Here is an 18049-nt window from a genome sequence, read left to right on the forward strand (position 1 = left end):
ATTACTTGCAGGATATGTTCTTAATGAGTGTTCTTGTGGACATCATTGGTTACCTTGGCATCATTTATCTTTGTTTTGTTGGAGTCTGGAGCTGGGTATCCATTTTCTTCATTTCTCTCTGAATCCTATATTATATTATTTTTTGAGGGGGAATGATTTCCATTCATTTTTCTTCTTCCCATCTTAAACGCTGGTATTACATAACTATTCTTGATAGGCTAGTTCATGGTTTTAGTCACCTGTTTTTTTTCCCTTGGTTAAATTTTGTTTTGTGGCTGTATTGGATTTTCAGCTAATTGTCTGTGTGCTGTTGCTGTCCCTGGTTTGGGTGTAATTTAGTGTTAATTAATTCACAGTGATAAAACAAAAAAAACCAACAAAACAGAAACAAACAAACAAAAACAAAAACCAATAACAACAACAAAAAAAACCCAAAAAAATTAATGCAGAGAGATGAGCAAATAAACAAGAAACAAACTAACAAACAAACAAAAACTTCAGGTTCAGGATCAATAGAATTTCAGTCTTAGTTTAAGTTTTGGTGGTAGTCTTCCAGTATCCTGTCCTGGTGTTGGTATTTAAGCAGAAGCTCTGTTTTAGTCTTGCCAGGTGGTTGGCCTGTGGGTAGTGTTTTTTTTTTTTTTCTCTCCTGTCTTTCAGCTGCTGCTTCTTGGTCAGCTTCTCCCACAGTGAGGTGTTGCAGCTCTGCAGTCTACTAGTTGTCCTGCTTTGGAGTTGGCTTATCTCTGTGCTAGTTTACTAGGGGCTTGTGTCTTTGCCTCACCCCCTTTCCCTGGGGCAAAGGCAAGGTCAATGAACCATCAGCTGGCTGCCACTGTCAGCGTCTTATGATGGTTCACTGTTTGTTCCTCAACACTGCAGAGCCATTTGATAGTGGGTGCCCAGGGTCTGAGCCCTATAATCTGCCACCTTCGCTTGTTCTCTACGTCAGGCAGAGGCTTATCACATGCCTGCTGGAGGCCTTCCTGCTGTTTGTTTACTGATGGTTCACAAAGTTTGGCTCCTTGCCCCTCCCTCCTTCTCCAGTGTGCTTTCAACAACCCCTGCCCCCTCCTCTGTATGCTAGTTTTCAGTTCCATTGTTTATTCAGTTTTTGTTTGAGAGGGGGGATCGGTTTGTCCAGGGGGGTTGCTCTGTTTTATCCCAGGGGTGGCTGAGGGATACCACATGACTCTTGGCTCTCACTTGTTTGGTCTGCCAAAGGTCTCCCAAGCAAGTGGCTGGTGGCCAGAGATGGCAGCAGTGGAGTGTGGGTGGCAGCCCGCCTGCTCTCTCAGTGTATTGTGGCTTGGAGAAGCTTTCCATGGGCTAGGGGTTCAGGGTGCTAAAGTTTCAACTCTCCCTTGTGCTTCACTTCCACCAACTATGGCTCCAGCATCTCAGCCAGGTCAGTGATTCATGGAGCTCAAGCTGTCTGCAACTGTGCTCCAGTCACCATTTTTTATCTCATTTTATTTATTAATGATAGTAGAGACTTGAACAAATTTAACTATCAGTGACCAAAACAGCTTTTTCTTTTGTGGGAATAACAGGATTTTGCATCAGAAAATTGATCAAAAAGTTGGCAAAATGAAAATATTCATGAATTACCAAGGAGAGCATAAACTAGCCTCAATATAGAACTCAGAGGGGATTATTTTGTGAACATTTGCAGATTTTTGTGTGGACATAGTTGTTACCTGATTTGGGTAAATGTAGAAGTGGAAATGTGGGCTAATACTGTGAGAGTATGTTTATTTTTGTAAAATACTGTCTGATGTTTTCCAATGAGACAGTATGATCTTGCATCCCTACCAACACTAAATCAAGGATCCTATTGTTCCATATCTTCTCCATCATTTGACCTTGTCAGTGTTTTAGATTTTAGCTATTCTAGTACACATGTAGTCATTTCTTAATTGTTTAATTTGCAGTTCTCTAATGCTACCTGCTGTTAAGCATCTTTTCATCTGCTTATTAAGGGAAGTGGTATCATTTGCTCCTGTATGTTTAGTTGAATTCACGACTGAACTAATTTGAGACTGCTATTTCTATTTTAGGAAATTATTGTTACAAATTATGTTGGTAGAGATTTGTTAATAATTTTCTTTTAATATACTTTTCTTTTTTTTATTATTCATATGTGCATACAAGGCTTGGGTCATTTCTCCCCCCTGCCCCCACCCCCTCCCTTACCACCCACTCCACCCCCTCCCTCTCCCCCCTACCCCCTCAATACCCAGCAGAAACTATTTTGCCCTTATTTCTAATTTTGTTGTAGAGAGAGTATAGGCCATAATAGGAAGGAACAAGGGTTATTGCTGGTTGAGATAAGGATAGCTATAGTGTGAGATTCCTCTCATTGCTTTCCTGTACATAAGTGTTACTTTCTAAATTAATTTTTCTCAAACTGACCTTTTCTCTAGTTCCTGATCCCCTTCTCCTACTGGCCTCTGTCGCCTTAAAGTTTCTGCATTAGTTTCTCTGCATTGAGGGCAACAAATGCTATCTTGTTTTTTGGGTGTCTTACCTATCCTCATACCTCCCTTGTGTGCTCTCAGTTTATCATGTGTTCAAAGTCCAATCCCCTTGTTGTGTTTGCCCTTGATCTAAAGTCAACATATGAGGGAGAACATACGATTTTTGGTCTTTTGGGCCAGGCTAACCTCACTCAGAATGATGTTCTCCAATTCCATCCATTTACCAGCGAATGATAACATTTCGTTCTTCTTCATGGCTGCATAAAATTCCATTGTGTATAGATACCACATTTTCTTAATCCATTCGTCAGTGCTGGGGCATCTTGGCTGTTTCCATAACTTGGCTATTGTGAATAGTGCCACAATAAACGTGGGTGTGCAGGTGCCTCTGGAGTAACCTGTGTCACAGTCTTTTGGGTATATCCCCAAGAGTGGTATTGCTGGATCAAATGGTAGATCGATGTCTAGCTTTTTAAGTAGCCTCCAAATTTTTTTCCAGAGTGGTTGTATTAGTTTACATTCCCACTAGCAGTGTAAGAGGGTTCCTTTTTCCCCGCATCCTTGCCAACACCTGTTGTTGGTGGTGTTGCTAATGATGAATGCCCATAAATTCATTATTTATCGCCTCTCTTTGACTTTTGATATTAGCAATTTGTGTCTTTTTCTTCTTAATTGAAGAAACTGTTCAGTGTACTGCATCCTTCTCAATTTTCTCGTTAAGAATCTGTCAAGTACTCATAGGTGTTGGAATCTTCAACTATAAGAGTGGATTTGTCTCAATAGTATTTGTCTTTTATGACTATTTTTAGTATTGTGCTTTTCTGTGAATATACAATAAAGATTGTTACATCTTTTTGGAGTTCAACCCCTTTATCATTATTATGTGCCCTCTGATACCCTGATAATTTTACTTTATCTGAATTCTATTTTGTCTGAAATGAATATATCTAACTACAGCTTTCTTTTCATTTGTGTTAGAATGGTGCATCTTTTCTAAATCCTTTACTTTTATCCTATTGTTATCTTTATAATTAAACTGGGTTTCTTATATACAACATACAATTTGGTCTTGCTCTTTTAAATCTTCTCTGATAGTATCCATCTATTAGTTGGTCTATTTAGAACATTGGCTTTTACATAGATTATGGAGATAGTTAATTGAGCATTTTGCATGAAGGAATTTTTGTTCAATTCTTAGCCCATAAATTATATTTCTTTTTATTTCTTTCATTATTGTCCTAGAATTTGAAATATATTTTTTCAACTAATCTAAATCCACTATCTTCCACCAGAGTATCTTCAATTTTCCCTCTTCATTGATGACATTCATCTTATTTATTCAAAAGATATAATGACTGAATATATTTTTATTATTTTGAACAAACTGTTACCTGATAAATAATATAAGCATACAAAATAAAATATTTCATTTTACATTCATTTATTCTATAACACTTGTTCTGCCATTATGTACATCTGAGTTTCCAATTTATGTCATTTTCCTTCTCTCTGAAGAACTTTTTTTTAACATTGCAAGGCACACCTACTGGCAGCAAATTGCTTCACTTTTTGCTTGCCTGAGAAAATCTTTTTTTCACTTTAAAGGTTAATTGTGTTGGATATAGAAATTTAATGGTGATCTTTTTTAATATTTCACATTTTTAACTCATTTCTCTTGTCTGCTTACATTGCTCCCCTCTTTGTATGCTGTCCATGTTGTCTATCATAGTCTGTGGCTTATTAATGATAGTTAATCATTAATTAACTATTTGATAATTCTCACATGTCTTCTTTACCTAGGTCTGGTTCTGATACTTGTTGTGTGTCTTCAAACTATGTTTTCTTTTGTGTGCCTTGTAATGTTTTGTGGAAATCCAGATATAATGTATTAGCTGTAAGGAACTAAGAGAAATTGCTCTTTAGTGTGAAGTTTTATGTTTTTCTGGCCAGGAGTCAGGATATGTTTACTGTAGCTATATTTGTTAGAAGCTAAAAGTCCCTTTGCTTCTTGTTTTTTCTCCCTTTTTCTTCTTTAAAAAGATCTAAAGGATATGAGGTTCTTTTGGTTGTAATCCTCTGCTATTATAGGGAGCCCTCTCCATGTGGTGAGAAGGTATGAGGTGGAAGGAAGCATCCTATAATCCTATGAGTAGGTCTCAGTCTTTAAGTGAGCCTGTGCTACTTGGCTACTTCACAAATACTTCTCAATTTTCTTATTCCTTAGATGAAGCAGAAAGACAAGAGGGCTGCAGTTTGGCATTTCTTCCCCTGCTTAGAAAGCTGCAGGGGGATGCAGTTGGGTATTTCCCTCCTCCAAGTTGTTTAGGCTCTCATAAAACTTATGTCAAATGAACTATGGTAAATAGTATCTTTTTTGTTAGGTGTTGTTTCAGAAAATATTACTCTGGACATGCATGAAAATAGCCTTTTCTTCACCCCCCCCCACCGTTCTGCTGAAAATAGACTATTTTTATCCAATCTTCTATCCACATTGTGAGAACCTGTCATATATTTTGGAGTTAAAGATCATAAAAGTGTGGAGCCCGTATTATACTGGGCATCATTGGAGGTTTTAACTCTCAAGCTCATCTACACTGAAGATCTGGGAATTTGTCAAATTCTGCCTCCTGCACTGGCTCTTGCTTCTGGGCTTCTGCTGTAGTGAGCTGTGATTCTTTGTATCAACCAGTATGTTTGTCTGTATTTTGAAATCTGCAGCTTGCTCTGTGACCTCTGTTCTTTGACCGATTTAAGAAAAGTTGTTGATTATCAGTTTATTCAGTGCTTTCTCTTTTGAGAATATTGGGGTGACAACATACAAGCTTTTATGTGCTGGTCTAGAAGCCTGAAATGACCATGAGAAAAATACACTTCTAAATTCACTGTGTGTGTTGGCAGATTTTATTTCCTGTTGTATATTGGACCTAGAACTTTTTTGAATGTGTGGCTGCTGACTATAAACCCAGTTGTTTTCTTTTTTATTCTTTTTTTTTCCAGTATTGGAGATTGAGCTCAGGTCATCATGCACACTCTCTACCACTTGATCCCACAGTCTGTTTTGGTTTTACTTTGTTTTTCCTGTAGAACCTCATGCTAAGTTTGCCTGGGCTGGCCTTTGACCTTTATCCTGCTACCTCCACCTCCCAAGTAGCTGGGATTACAGATGTGTTTCAACAAACTAAGCCATATTTAATTTTTAAACACAGTCTGCAATTTCATGCCACATTTTACTTCCCATAGGCCTTTCAAAACAGGGCCATAAGATATGCAAGCTAGCTAGAGTTTAACTGATAGCCAAGTGGAATATTTTCTTATGATATTTATTATCAGGAGAGTGTCATCTTATCTTTGACCTATAATATAAATTGATTACAATAGTCCAATTTATCAACTTTGGCTTCATCTTTTCCTTAGAATTCACTCCCAGGCCCTACCAACACATGGTAGAAATACACATATCATGACTATCTGGAACCATTAGGATTATTTTGCAGCAGCCTGCCCTCCAGGCCCCATAATTCATGTTCCTACCTTATGCTAAATACATTAACCCCTTGCATACATCCCATAAACACTGATTCCATTAAAATATGAGCTCAAAATTGAAACTTCATCATTTGAATCATTTCCACCTGCTGATGACATTCTTACTCTATAGATATAATTATACAAAGTGGACAAAATATGCCTTTCTGTGTGGATCTGTGAAAAAAAAAGAGGAGTACCACACACTTAATGTACATTGGTAGGATACGCATAGCATAATTTCTGTAGACATGCTCTATACACAGAGGCATAAATTTGTGTTGTAAAATGTCATTGTACATAATTGTTCTGAAATCTCAATGAGCTAAGTTAGTTTCTTTTTTTGTGGGATTGGTGTTTTGAACTAGAGTTTCATGCTTGAAATCAGGTGCTCTACTACTTGAGCCACACCTGCATACAGGTAGTCAGTTCCTTGACAGGATTTCAAATCCTAAAAATAACTGTTTTGCCTGATGGCTTTATACTGTGTGGTTTGGTTCACATTCTCTCTCATCCTTACCGTTTATGGAAAGTTGAGTATGTGAAATAATTACTTACCAATCTGTGATCAAAATGCACTAAGTCAAGTACACATGCCTTACCTCCCCCCATTGAAAGATTCAATCTTGTGTATCTGGGAATCTTTTGTATCTGTTCAGCTAAGCATCATGTTGCATGGGGGGCAAGTTCAGGAGTATCTTCACTTCCAGGCAAACCAGCAAAATGAGCAATGAGTTTCTCTCTCAAAAGTAAGCAAATGGAACAAAATGTTTTGGAGTATAGCTTAAGTAATTTAAGTGCTTCCTATCAAGGATAAGGCACTGTATGCATTCTGCACTACTACAAATATAATAAATAGATAGATCAATAAATAAAACTGTTAAGAGTTAAGAGCCATGCTGCCTTGTAGGATTTAGCCTCTCAACTCTGAAACCTACTATTTGTGGATCTGCTGCCAGCTCACTACTTCTTCAGCCTTCCCCAAAAAACCTTGGAGGTAAACTTAAGTGTCAGTACCACTGAAGATCTGCAGCTTCCAAATCCCAGATCTCTTGTTTCAGGACACTTACACTTCAGTATTCTTGGCTGCATTCCCACCATAAAATCTCTTCTTTAAAATCATCCTTTGGGATACCATGATACTACACCAACTTCCAGCTGCTCCTGTCACAGAAATTATTGCATCCCTTACAGTAGCATAGTGTTCTCCAGAAAGAAAATACTCAGTTAATGCTTAGAGAATAAATGAGCCAATGAACATTGCCAAAGACTGAATGTTTGTGTTACCCTTCCAATTCATGTATTGAAATCCTAACACCCAATGTGATGATATGAAGAGGTGACACCTTGGAAAAGTAGATAGGTCATGAGGGTGAGGCTGGTGAATGGGATTAGTGCCCTGTACAGAGACATGTTGAAGCTTGTTTTCTCTCAGTAGGCTATCTGACATGAGAAAGCAGCATGAGAAGACAGCCATCTGCAAGCAGGAAGAGTGCTCTCACCAGACATTAGATTTGCCAGTCAGTTGATCTGATACTTCTCAGCTCCCAAAACTGTGAGAAATAAATTTCTGTTTTTTAAATCACCCACGGTATTTAATTTATTAAGGTTTACTTTGTCCTGTCTTCTTGAATGTACTAGGTAAATCCAAATATGGGTGTATAGAACTTTTTTACAGAATAGCAAACTGAAAGTTTAAAGAACCTTAGATTTGAACACCATTCCCTTTGTTTATCTCCATTTCTTGAGCCCAGTAATATTATTGTTGAGTTATTTCATATTTCCAATGAAACTATCAATCACCGTATTATGCTCTTTCATGTCATAATATAAATGAAAGATTTCCCAACTTTTTTACAAACAGCATAGCGCCTATTCTTAACTGATATCTTTGGTTAAAGCTGGGAGTGGGTTACATAGGACTTCTACACTTTTTTTTACAGTTTCTATGTAAGTCTAAAATTATTTCTATATGATTACAGATAAATAAGGAAGTGGCAGCTCCTGGCACATTTACCAATGTCCATCAATGTCCAGCCATTCTCTCCTGATAGAATACATTTCTGAAACCCATTGCAGCTGACTGGTCCAGCTGATGAGATTAGGCTTCTGATAGAGGCAATGATTTAACATAGGATGTGGAATTCTACAAAGGCAGTGGGGTATGATAGAATTGATTATGTAAACACAGAAGGAGAGGAAAGAAATAATTTGTGAGTCATAAGTGCTGGAAAAGGTCAACATAAATGTCAGAATGAAACATTCTGCTAAGTGTAGAATATACTAACTTTTCTTTAAGAAGGTATATAGTGAAAATAATCCATACTGCTTTCAACATTTGTTGTTCAGCAGTTTCGCTCTGTTGGCACTCGCCAGCAGTGAATGCATGATTTTTAGTAACAGAAGATATCTCTTCATTTGACAGTAACATCTCAGATAGTAAGATGTCATTTATATTTTACCAAATTTCATGTGAATACTTGGAACTGGCAAGTACCACTTATTTCTTAAATGATCTTTGAATCCATAAGGTGAAATTATTATAAATTATTATAATAAAATTGATCTTTATGCCATGTAATTTTTATCTGGGATACAATTTCCTCATTTGTATAGTAAAGGCTGTGATGAATCTAGTACACATCCCTTCAGAATCTGAAACAAATGAAAGTTTTGGAAGGACACTTGTTTGTCAGAAGAGACACAGTAAGTGTTGCCTACTGCCTCTATACATAACGCATCTCTCTAATTTTTCTCTCCCTTTCACTAGTTGAGTATGAAGAAGAGCATTGTCAGACTATGACTTGGTTTTTACCTTGTGGACCTCATGATTACATTACTTTTCATCTTTTTAGATGAATCGTTAGAAAGAAAAACACAAAGGGTACACAACAAACATTTTGAGTTTTAATAGATAGGTCCACTCTGAGATGCCATTGTTAATCATTAAAATTTTTAATTGTTATCTTACTGTACAGTCCGCTAATATATAGACCTCTTTACATATTTTCTGAGACTAACCTTACATAAAAACATTAAAGAATAAACCAAATAGAATCATAAAGGGAGGCAAAAAGTATATGAAAATAGCATAGAAACAGTTTTCAAAGAATATAGGTTACAAAAGGTTTGGGGGAAATGTAATTGTAGCTGAAGTGAGGATTTCTGTGTGCTCCTGTTCAAATCAGAGTAAAATGTGGAAGTGTTAGGAAATTTGCTTGTTCCGAGATGGATTTGTAGGAACAACAATGTTGAATACCTGATATCAGTTTGAGAAATCAGCAAAACAGAATATTGTGCAGATGTGGCTTAGATTCAGTGAAAAGTATATTTAAATGTTCATATTTAACAAATACACATGACAGGAACTGCAGAATGGACAGAATGTATGCTATAAGTAGGTAGAACAATAATGGCTATTTTATGATTTGGCAGTAGTATGTGACTGTTTGAAAGTAAGGAAAGACCCAGAAATGATTGAGAACTAAAGCAAAATCATATTACAGAAATAAGATGATAAAGTGCAAAAACAATGAAGTATTTTTATTTGTAAGGATGTAATTCTGTTTGAAACGTAAAATGATAGCATTTTTTTGGACCATGTCAACACTTTTAAAAAAAACTAAAAATGCTATGAGATGATGTTCTTTAAATAACATGTTCATGTCTTCTGTAACAGAAAACCTTCCGTTTCACATTGTGATCAAAAGCATTTGATAAAACTAAGGGATTAATGTGTTATGGAAAGAGGGTCATAGTTCAAAGACACAGAAATAAAAAAAATCCAAGAAAATGAAAGCATGTAGTGTGTCCTTCATCTTCACTTTGTTCACCAAAGCACCTTTACACAACAGGAAGAAAAAAAATGTAGAAGCAAGAGCCAAAGGTTCAACTTCACATGGACCTAGGCAAGAGTCTGAGTGACTATAACTCTCAAGATTCTCACTTGGCTTCAAATGATTGAGCCAAAATTGTTGCTTAGCTGAAGTGGTGGAGCACTTATTCAGCAAGCACTGAGGCCCTGGATTGAACCTTAGTGTTGGGGGAAAAAAATCTACTTAAAACACACAGGAAGGAGTAAAGCAGAAGATATCCAAAAATCTTTTCAGGCAGATGGGCTCAGATAGGCAAAAAGATACCTTCTTTTTTCTACCAGTCCTGTAATTTTCCTCCTTAATAAGAGTTGCTACAGGAGAGCTCAAAGCATGGGACAGTCCTCTGAATTAAAATATAAAAGCGGTCATATTAATACACTTTACCCTCCCTCCAGCCCCTCCCCCCTCTCCCTTCCTCTATGCTACCCAGGCTGGCCTTGAACTCCTGATCCTTTGCCTTAGTCTCCCTAGTAGCTGAGACTAGTTGCATGCACCACTGCATTTGGCTAATGTATGGGGTGTTTTATTTTTGTTTTGTGGTATTGAGATTTGAACTCAGGGCCTCACACAGGCACTGTAACACTGAGCCACACCTCCAATACAAGCTAACAAGTGTTTTTAAAGCGGCTTTCCCACTTTAATGATTCGGGATTCTATTATTCTGACATAAACATGTTTTTTATTTCCCCTATAAGTTAATTATATTGGAGGAAAACACTACTTTCATCTGTTCCACTAAACTAATGTACCAGTTTTTCTCCACCTCATATTATTTGGTGCTGGAGACTGAATCCAGGGCCCTGTGCATTCTAAGCACATGCTCTGGGACTGAACTGGGTGAACAGTTTTTCAAATAAAAAAATAAACAAAAATTTGAATGACCCCCCAAAGAAAAAAGAAAATGAAAGCATATATGATTCTTTTTCAAAGGAAAGGAAAAGTATAGGGATAGGATAATAACATGGGGGGGGATTTATATGGAATCATATCAATGCGAGCAAAATAATTATGACAGTTTATGAGTAAAAACTTTATAATAATTTTGAGTGAAAAAAATGAATTTGCCAGTGTAGCTTACATCTAGACAGATCACATTAATAATTAGAGAAGTCTTAAGAAAATAAAAAATCAGTTCATATTATGAAAAACATTTATGTACTTTAAGAAACACTGTGTTAGACACTGTGTTGGCCTATTAGAGAATAATTTATTTATCTTGCATTATTCTTACAAAAATAAATTAGTTAAAAAGTACATTTTCACTGACTACTTAGAGTTCATGGCAACTATGAAAATTACATATTTTAAAAGAATCTAATTTCTTCATTATGATTTTTGATGAGTGATAAACAAAATACTCTGAAAGTGATCTATGTCTTTTGTTCTTACCAATGCTGTTTGCCTGAAGACCTTCATACAAGTATTGATGCAATCCCATCAGGGATTAAATTACATATAAAAGTAATTACACTTAAAAGTAATTTCTCCTTTTTATATAGCTTGAAACTTTTTTTCTGGGTGTAGTCTTTTAAGTTGGTTTTATAGGTGAAGCTTAACACTTAAATTTTATTTTCCCCTTTTTTATAAAAAAACTCCTTTAAAACTAGAGGCTGAACAGAATCAGGAAAGTGATTGTTCAATATAAAGAAACAACAATACCCTAGAGGATGCATTTACTGTTAATGGCTAATTTAATATGTCAACTTCATTAGGCCTTGGGGTGCTTAAATATTTTGTTGAGTATTATTCTGGGCATTTTCTGGGAAGGTAATTTAGGATGGAATTATCATTGGAATTAATAGACTAAGTAAAGCATACTGTTCTCTCTAATGTGAATGGTTCTCATTCAGTCACTTAAAGGCATGAATAGAACAAAATACTAGCCCTTCTCTGAGTGGGAGAGATTTCCTCCTGCCTATCTATTCAAGATGGGACATCAGTTTTTTTTTTTTCTCCTGACTTCCATTGGAGCTGTAATATCAGCTGATCCTGGTTTTGGGGTCTGTCATCCTTTGTCCTAATAACTACACTATTTGTGTTCATAGGTGTCTAGCTTGCTGATACATACTGCATATCTTTTTTCACTTTTTAAAAAAAATTATTATTGTCCTGGGGGTACATTGTGACATTTACATAAGTTCTTATAATATATCATAGTTAAATTCACCCTCTACATCATTCTCTTTTATCCCACCTCCCCCATTCCTGGAATAGTTTCAAAAGGGTCTCATTTTTCCATTTACATTCATGTGTACACAGTATTTATACCATATTCACCCTCCTATACCCTCTCCCACATCCTTCCCCCTCCCACTGGTACTAACCCCCAGACAGGATCTGTTCTGTCCTCCTGTTCTCTGATTTTGTAAAAAAAAAAAAAATTATGTGACATTTTTGGTTGTTTAAGATAGCTATACAGGGAGTTTCCTTGTGGCATATTTGTGTATAAATGTGTTATAACCCGAATTGTTCCACCTCCTCTATTTTTCTCCTTTCTACCTTAGTCTCCTTCTTATGGTGATTTCAGCAGGTTAAAAATTCTGTATTAATTCTTGTGTAGGAAGTACATCAACTATATTCACTTTCTTCCTTCTTTTACCCTCACTCTCTCATATATGACCTCACCTTAGTGTGACCTGTTTTTCATAACATTTCTTGTATTTGTATTAGGTCTATATTCCACATATAAGATTATGTGGCCTTTGGTTTTCTGGAATTGTCAAATCCATATTAAGCAAACCAGTTCCTTCAGGCTGCTATAACAGAATACCCATAGACTGAGTGGCTTCTAAACAACAATAACAACAACAAAACCTTTATTTTTCACAGTTCTGGAGTCTGGGAAGTAGAAAACCAAAGCACTGGCGGATTCAGTGTCTGGTGAAGATCCACTTCCTGCCTCAAAAGTGGCCATCTTTTCCTTGTGTCCTCAAGTGAGAAAAGACATCTCTTTATATGAGATCTAATTCTGATCACCAGATCTCTGCCATTATGAACAAATCTCCTTCTAAAGCCTCCACCTCCAAATTATTTTACTGCACAGTTCCAAGAAAATCCCTTTTCCATTGCCATGTTTTTAGGTTCTAGATCTTAAAAAGTAATTGAAGGTTTCTAAATTTATTTTGTAAAATATCAAAATTATGACATATAGACCCAATAAAGAGCAATAAATATGTGATCCATATGATTTATGCACTTACCAGCATGTATTTAAAGGAAATAAAGCAATAATTCAACCACTTTGAAATTTGAAACTTGATATACACATATATGTGTCTGCATGTGTATGAATATGTATATTTATGTGTTTATGTTAGAGGACAGGAGTAAAGATATGTGAATAGGTTATTTTGAGGTATCCAGTCATCTAGGGTTATTTTGTTCCTGTCCACACATATAAAATTTTTAACTGTTAACTTTATATATATTTTCCTAGTTTCTTTTAATTTGTGCTCGTATTCCGGTGGGTGACATTGTCCCTTGGCCTTAAGTGTTATAAACTACAGCCAAAAAGACATGCTGTTGTTACTCACATCAGACCTGGGTTAAGAATCATTTTCTTTATAGAGTCTGCTTTAAACACATTATTGTCTGCTGGCATGGGCCAACCATTTCAAATTTGCCTCAGAACGAACACATAAAAAAAGAATGCTTTTTGTTCCTTCTCCTGTCTTAATTAATCTCCCCAAAAGTAACTAAAGAGGTACTTTTTTTCTCTTTTCTTTTCTGTCCAAATGCAGGTATGTACTGTCTTGCTGAAAGCCCTTCTCTGGAGTGAAGCTAGGGACTCTGAACAAAATGTTGGATGCTAAGTACTGTATAAGGTTTGTCTTGCTAGCTACCAATATAAGCTCATTTCTAGTAATCTTGAAGATTTATGCAGCTCCTGAAACTTTCTTCTTTGTCCTTTATGGAAATCCTCAACAGGTTTCTCCCCATTTCTGAAACCTAAGGCTCTGTGGTTACCATAAATTACATGGCAACTTTGCCTAGAAGAGTTTCAAAGGTGGGAAAGATATTAAGACAATTTATAAGGCAGTGCACAGTTGCTGAAGGAACCTAGGGTTGGGTTTCCTATGGATCCATGCATGGCACTGGCTAGATATGGTAGCAGGGGAGGACATATGCAGCAACCTGACTTCCTAAGATGTCAATGCCATTCTTGGTAAATCCTTCATTTCCAAATAGTTTTAAAACATGTCTATTCTCCCTAACCACTTCTCTAAGAGTCTCTATTTGCCTCCCCATTTCTTTTCCTTCCTTCATATTTCTTTGCAATCTTTCTTCATCGTTCTTTGGTAGCAATCTTTTTTTTCTCTTAGTTAAGACAAACGTTTGTGTCCTGATGATAGTTTATGATTCTTCTCCTCAGACTACTACTGCAGGATCCCTCCCACTCTGGATCTTTTAGCTGAGTCTGGCTACAGGCCGGCATTTTATGGACATAGACATCTATCATATTTTTCACATTTTAAAGTCTGCGTTTGGAGGTTCATTGCAGCTTAGAAACAGTTTGTAGTCTCTTCATTCCTTATGTTAATGGTGAATCTGTTTTCTGTGGCATGTGGGAATTTTAATTATTCTGTAAACTGTTTCAGTTGATTTTTTTCACACACAAAAAAATCCAGTTTATGTTTTATGAAGTTTTTGGCGTAGTGGCTTTCTAGATCAATAGGATAATTTAAATAGACACTCTTATTGGTTTTACACCAACTTCTTTTCCTGATTGCCATCTTTCCTTCCTTCCTTCCTTCCTTCCTTCCTTCCTATTCTTTCTTTCTTCCACCTTAAGCTATAGGAAATAGCTCTCACTGTGGAGTGAGTATATTATTACTCACCATATAAAATTTCCACTACTTCATCAATTATATTTTCACACAAGTATACCTGAAACTGATATTGACCTGGAGATCTTTTGCCTAACATCTCATACCTTGACTTGAAATAAAAGTCCGTTTAATTTGCACTTCTTTTATGGCCAGGGATGGTGAGCATTTTTTCACATGTTTTTTGGCCATTTGGATTTCTTCCTTAGAAAAAGTTCTGTTTAGTTCAGTTGCCCACTTCTTTATAGATTCATTGATTTTGAAGAGTTTAGTTTTTTGAGCTCTCTGTATATTCTGGTTATCAGACCTTTGTCTGATGTATAGCTAGCAAATATTTTCTCCCACTCCCTGGGTGGTCTCTTCAATTTAGAGACCATTTCTTTTGTTGTACAGAAGGTTTTTAATTTGACGTAGTCCCATTTATCCATCCTTTCTCTTAGTTGCTGAGCCACTTGTTTTCTACTGAGCAAATCCTTGCCTATTCCTGTGGTTTCCAGGGTATTCCCTGCTCTTTTGTGTACTAACTGTAAGGTTTCTGGTCTGATATTAAGGTTCTTAATCCACTTTGAGTTGATACTAGTACAGAGTGACAAGCAATTGATCTAGTTTCAGTTTTCTGTAGGCAGATAGCCACTTTCCCCAGCACCATTTGTTGAAGAGGTTGTCCTTTCTGCATCATATGTTTTTGGTACCTTTGTCAAAAATAAGGTGGGTGTAGCTGTGTGGATTCATATCCGGGTCCTCTATTCTATTCCACTGGTCTTCATGTCTGTTTTTGTGCCAGTACTATGCTGTTTTTATTGGTATGGCTTTATAGTGTAGTTTGAAGTCGGGTACTGTGACACCTCCAGCGTTGCTCTTTTTGCTCAGTATTGCCTTGGGTATTCATGGTCTTTTGTGATTCCAGATGAGCTTTAGGGTAGAATTTTCAATCTCTGTTATGATTGTCATTGGAATTTTCGTGGGTACTGTGTTGAACATGTAGATTGCTTTTGGTAGTATAGCCATTTTTACTATGTTGATTCTACCAATCCATGAGCATGGGAGATCTTTCCACCTTCTGTAGTCTTCCATGATCTCTTTCTTAGTGGTTTGTAGTTCTCCTTGAAGAGATCATTTACATCATTTGTTAAGTTTACTCCTAGGTATTTAATTTTTTTGAGGCTACAGTGAATGGAATTGTTTTCATGTAGTCTTTCTCAATTTGTTCATTGTTGATGTATAGAAAGTCTACTGATTTTTGTAAGTTTATTTTGTATCCTGCTATATTGCTGAAGCTGGTCATGGTGTATAGAAGTTTTTGGGTGGAGTTTTTTGGATCCTTGAGGTATAGGATCATGTTGTCTGCAAATAGGGATATTTTGACATTTTCTTTACTTATTTGTATTCCTTTTATTTCTTCTTCTTGCCTTAATGTTATGGCTAGGAATTCAGTTTGCCATTATTTTATTGAAGATTTTTGTATTGATGTTCATTAAGGAGGTTAGCCTGTAGTTTTCCTTTTTGGATGTGTCCTTGTCCAGTTTTGGGATAAGTGTAATACTGGCTTCATAGAATGAGTTGGGCAGTGTTCCTTCCCTTTCTGTGTCATGGAAAAGTTTAAGGAGTGTTGGTATTAGTTCCTTGAAGGTCTGGTAGAATTCAGCAGGGAATCTGTCAGGTCGTGAACTTTTCTTTTCTGTGAGACTCTTTATTGCTGCTTCAATTTCATTATGTGTTATAGATCTGTTTAGGTGGTTAATATCTTCTTAGTTCAGTTTTGGATGGTCATAAGTATCTAGAAATTTGTTCATTTCTTCAGGGTTTTCCAATTTATTGGAATATAGGTTCTCAAAGTAGTCTCTGATGATTCCCTGGATTTCCATGGTGTTTGCTGTTATCTCCCCTTTTTCATTTCTGAATTTGCTAATTTGCTAATCATTTTAGTCAGATTTACCCCACACTAAGATTCCACTTCACCCCTGTTAGAATGGTTGTCATCAAGAACACCAACAACAACAAATGCTAGTGAGGATGCGGGAAAAAGGAACCCTCATACACTGCTGGTGGGAATGTAAGATAGTACAAACACTATGGAAAACATTATGGAGGCTCCTTAAAAAATTAAAAGTAGATCTGCCATATGACCCAGCAATACCCCTCCTAGGGATATACCTGAAGGAATGAGACTCAAGTTATAACAAAAGCACCTGCACACCCATGTTTATTGTAGCAGTATTTACAATAGCCAAACTATGGAAACAGCCAAGATGCCCCACTATTGATGAATGGATTAAGAAAATATGATATTTATATACAATGGAATTTTATTCAGCCACAAAGAAGAATGAAATTTTATCATTTGCAAGTAAATGGATGGAACTTGAGAACATCATCTTAAACAAAGTTAGCCAGGCTCAGAAGGCCAAAAATTGCATGCTCTCCTTCATATGCAGATTATAGACCCAAAACAAATGCAGTAATATTATTGGACAAGGGGACAACGTGCATGGGAGAAATAGGAAAGGAAAGGAAACCTAAAACTTGAATGTCGTTGATGTGCTCCCTGTTGAGGAACAAATAAAGTAATCTTAAAATAGCAGAGGACACTATGGGAAGGGGACCAAGAAGTAGCAAAGAGATCTGGTGGAAATGAACCAATGTGGGTTGTAATACACAAGTGCATGGAAGCAATGCTAGGAATTTCTCTGTATAGCTATCTTTATCCCAGACTAGCAAAAATGCTATGTCTTTCTTATTATCTGTTATGTTTTCTCCTCAACAAAATCGGAAAAGAAGAGGGTGGAACAGGATCTACCTGGAAGCAGGGAGTTGGGGAGGTGGGGGAATGTGGGGGGAGGCACAAATAATGCATACATATGTAAGTAAATGTAAAAACAATAAAATGAAAGGAGAAATAAAAAAAATTAATCATGACAACATAGTTACCTATTATCAGGTTTAATTTATAAATTATGCACAGTAAGAGATTAAAAACAATAATTATCAATAAAATAGAATAATAAAAAAGTCCATTTAATTCCTTGGTTATTAAAACCTGTAAAATCTATGCTTTGAAACCAAATAGAACATACTTTTAAGACACTCTCCAACTCTTTTTATTTTTAGCAGCTTCATCTCATGGGTTAGTTTATACATCTATTCATCTGCTAATGCTGCTATAACAGAATGCCTGATACAGGGTAATTCATAAAGAATAGAGATTTGTTTCTCAGAGTTCTTGAGGTTGAAAAGTCTGTGAGAGAGAGAGAGAGAAAGAGAAAGAGAGAGAGAAGAAATCAGAGCATGGGGAAGGGAGAGAGAGGGACAGAGAGAAAAATGTTGGATTCAAGAAGAAATGACA

The 18049-nt window shown here is 36.4% G+C and overlaps 1 long non-coding RNA gene across 3 annotated transcripts in view; it reads left to right on the top strand.

Annotated features, from left to right (window-relative positions):
• The first annotated feature begins 1144 nt into the window (after positions 1-1144).
• LOC141419584 (uncharacterized) overlaps positions 1145-18049 on the top strand; it is a 192072-nt gene continuing 175167 nt past the window's right edge. For all 3 annotated transcript variants that reach the window (XR_012444228.1, XR_012444227.1, XR_012444229.1), the window contains exon 1: positions 1145-1408. This is a non-coding gene — a long non-coding RNA (uncharacterized lncRNA). The remainder of the gene's footprint in view (positions 1409-18049) is intronic.

Source organism: Castor canadensis, chromosome X (assembly GCF_047511655.1).
Source record: "Castor canadensis chromosome X, mCasCan1.hap1v2, whole genome shotgun sequence".
Classification (NCBI taxonomy): domain Eukaryota; kingdom Metazoa; phylum Chordata; class Mammalia; order Rodentia; family Castoridae; genus Castor; species Castor canadensis.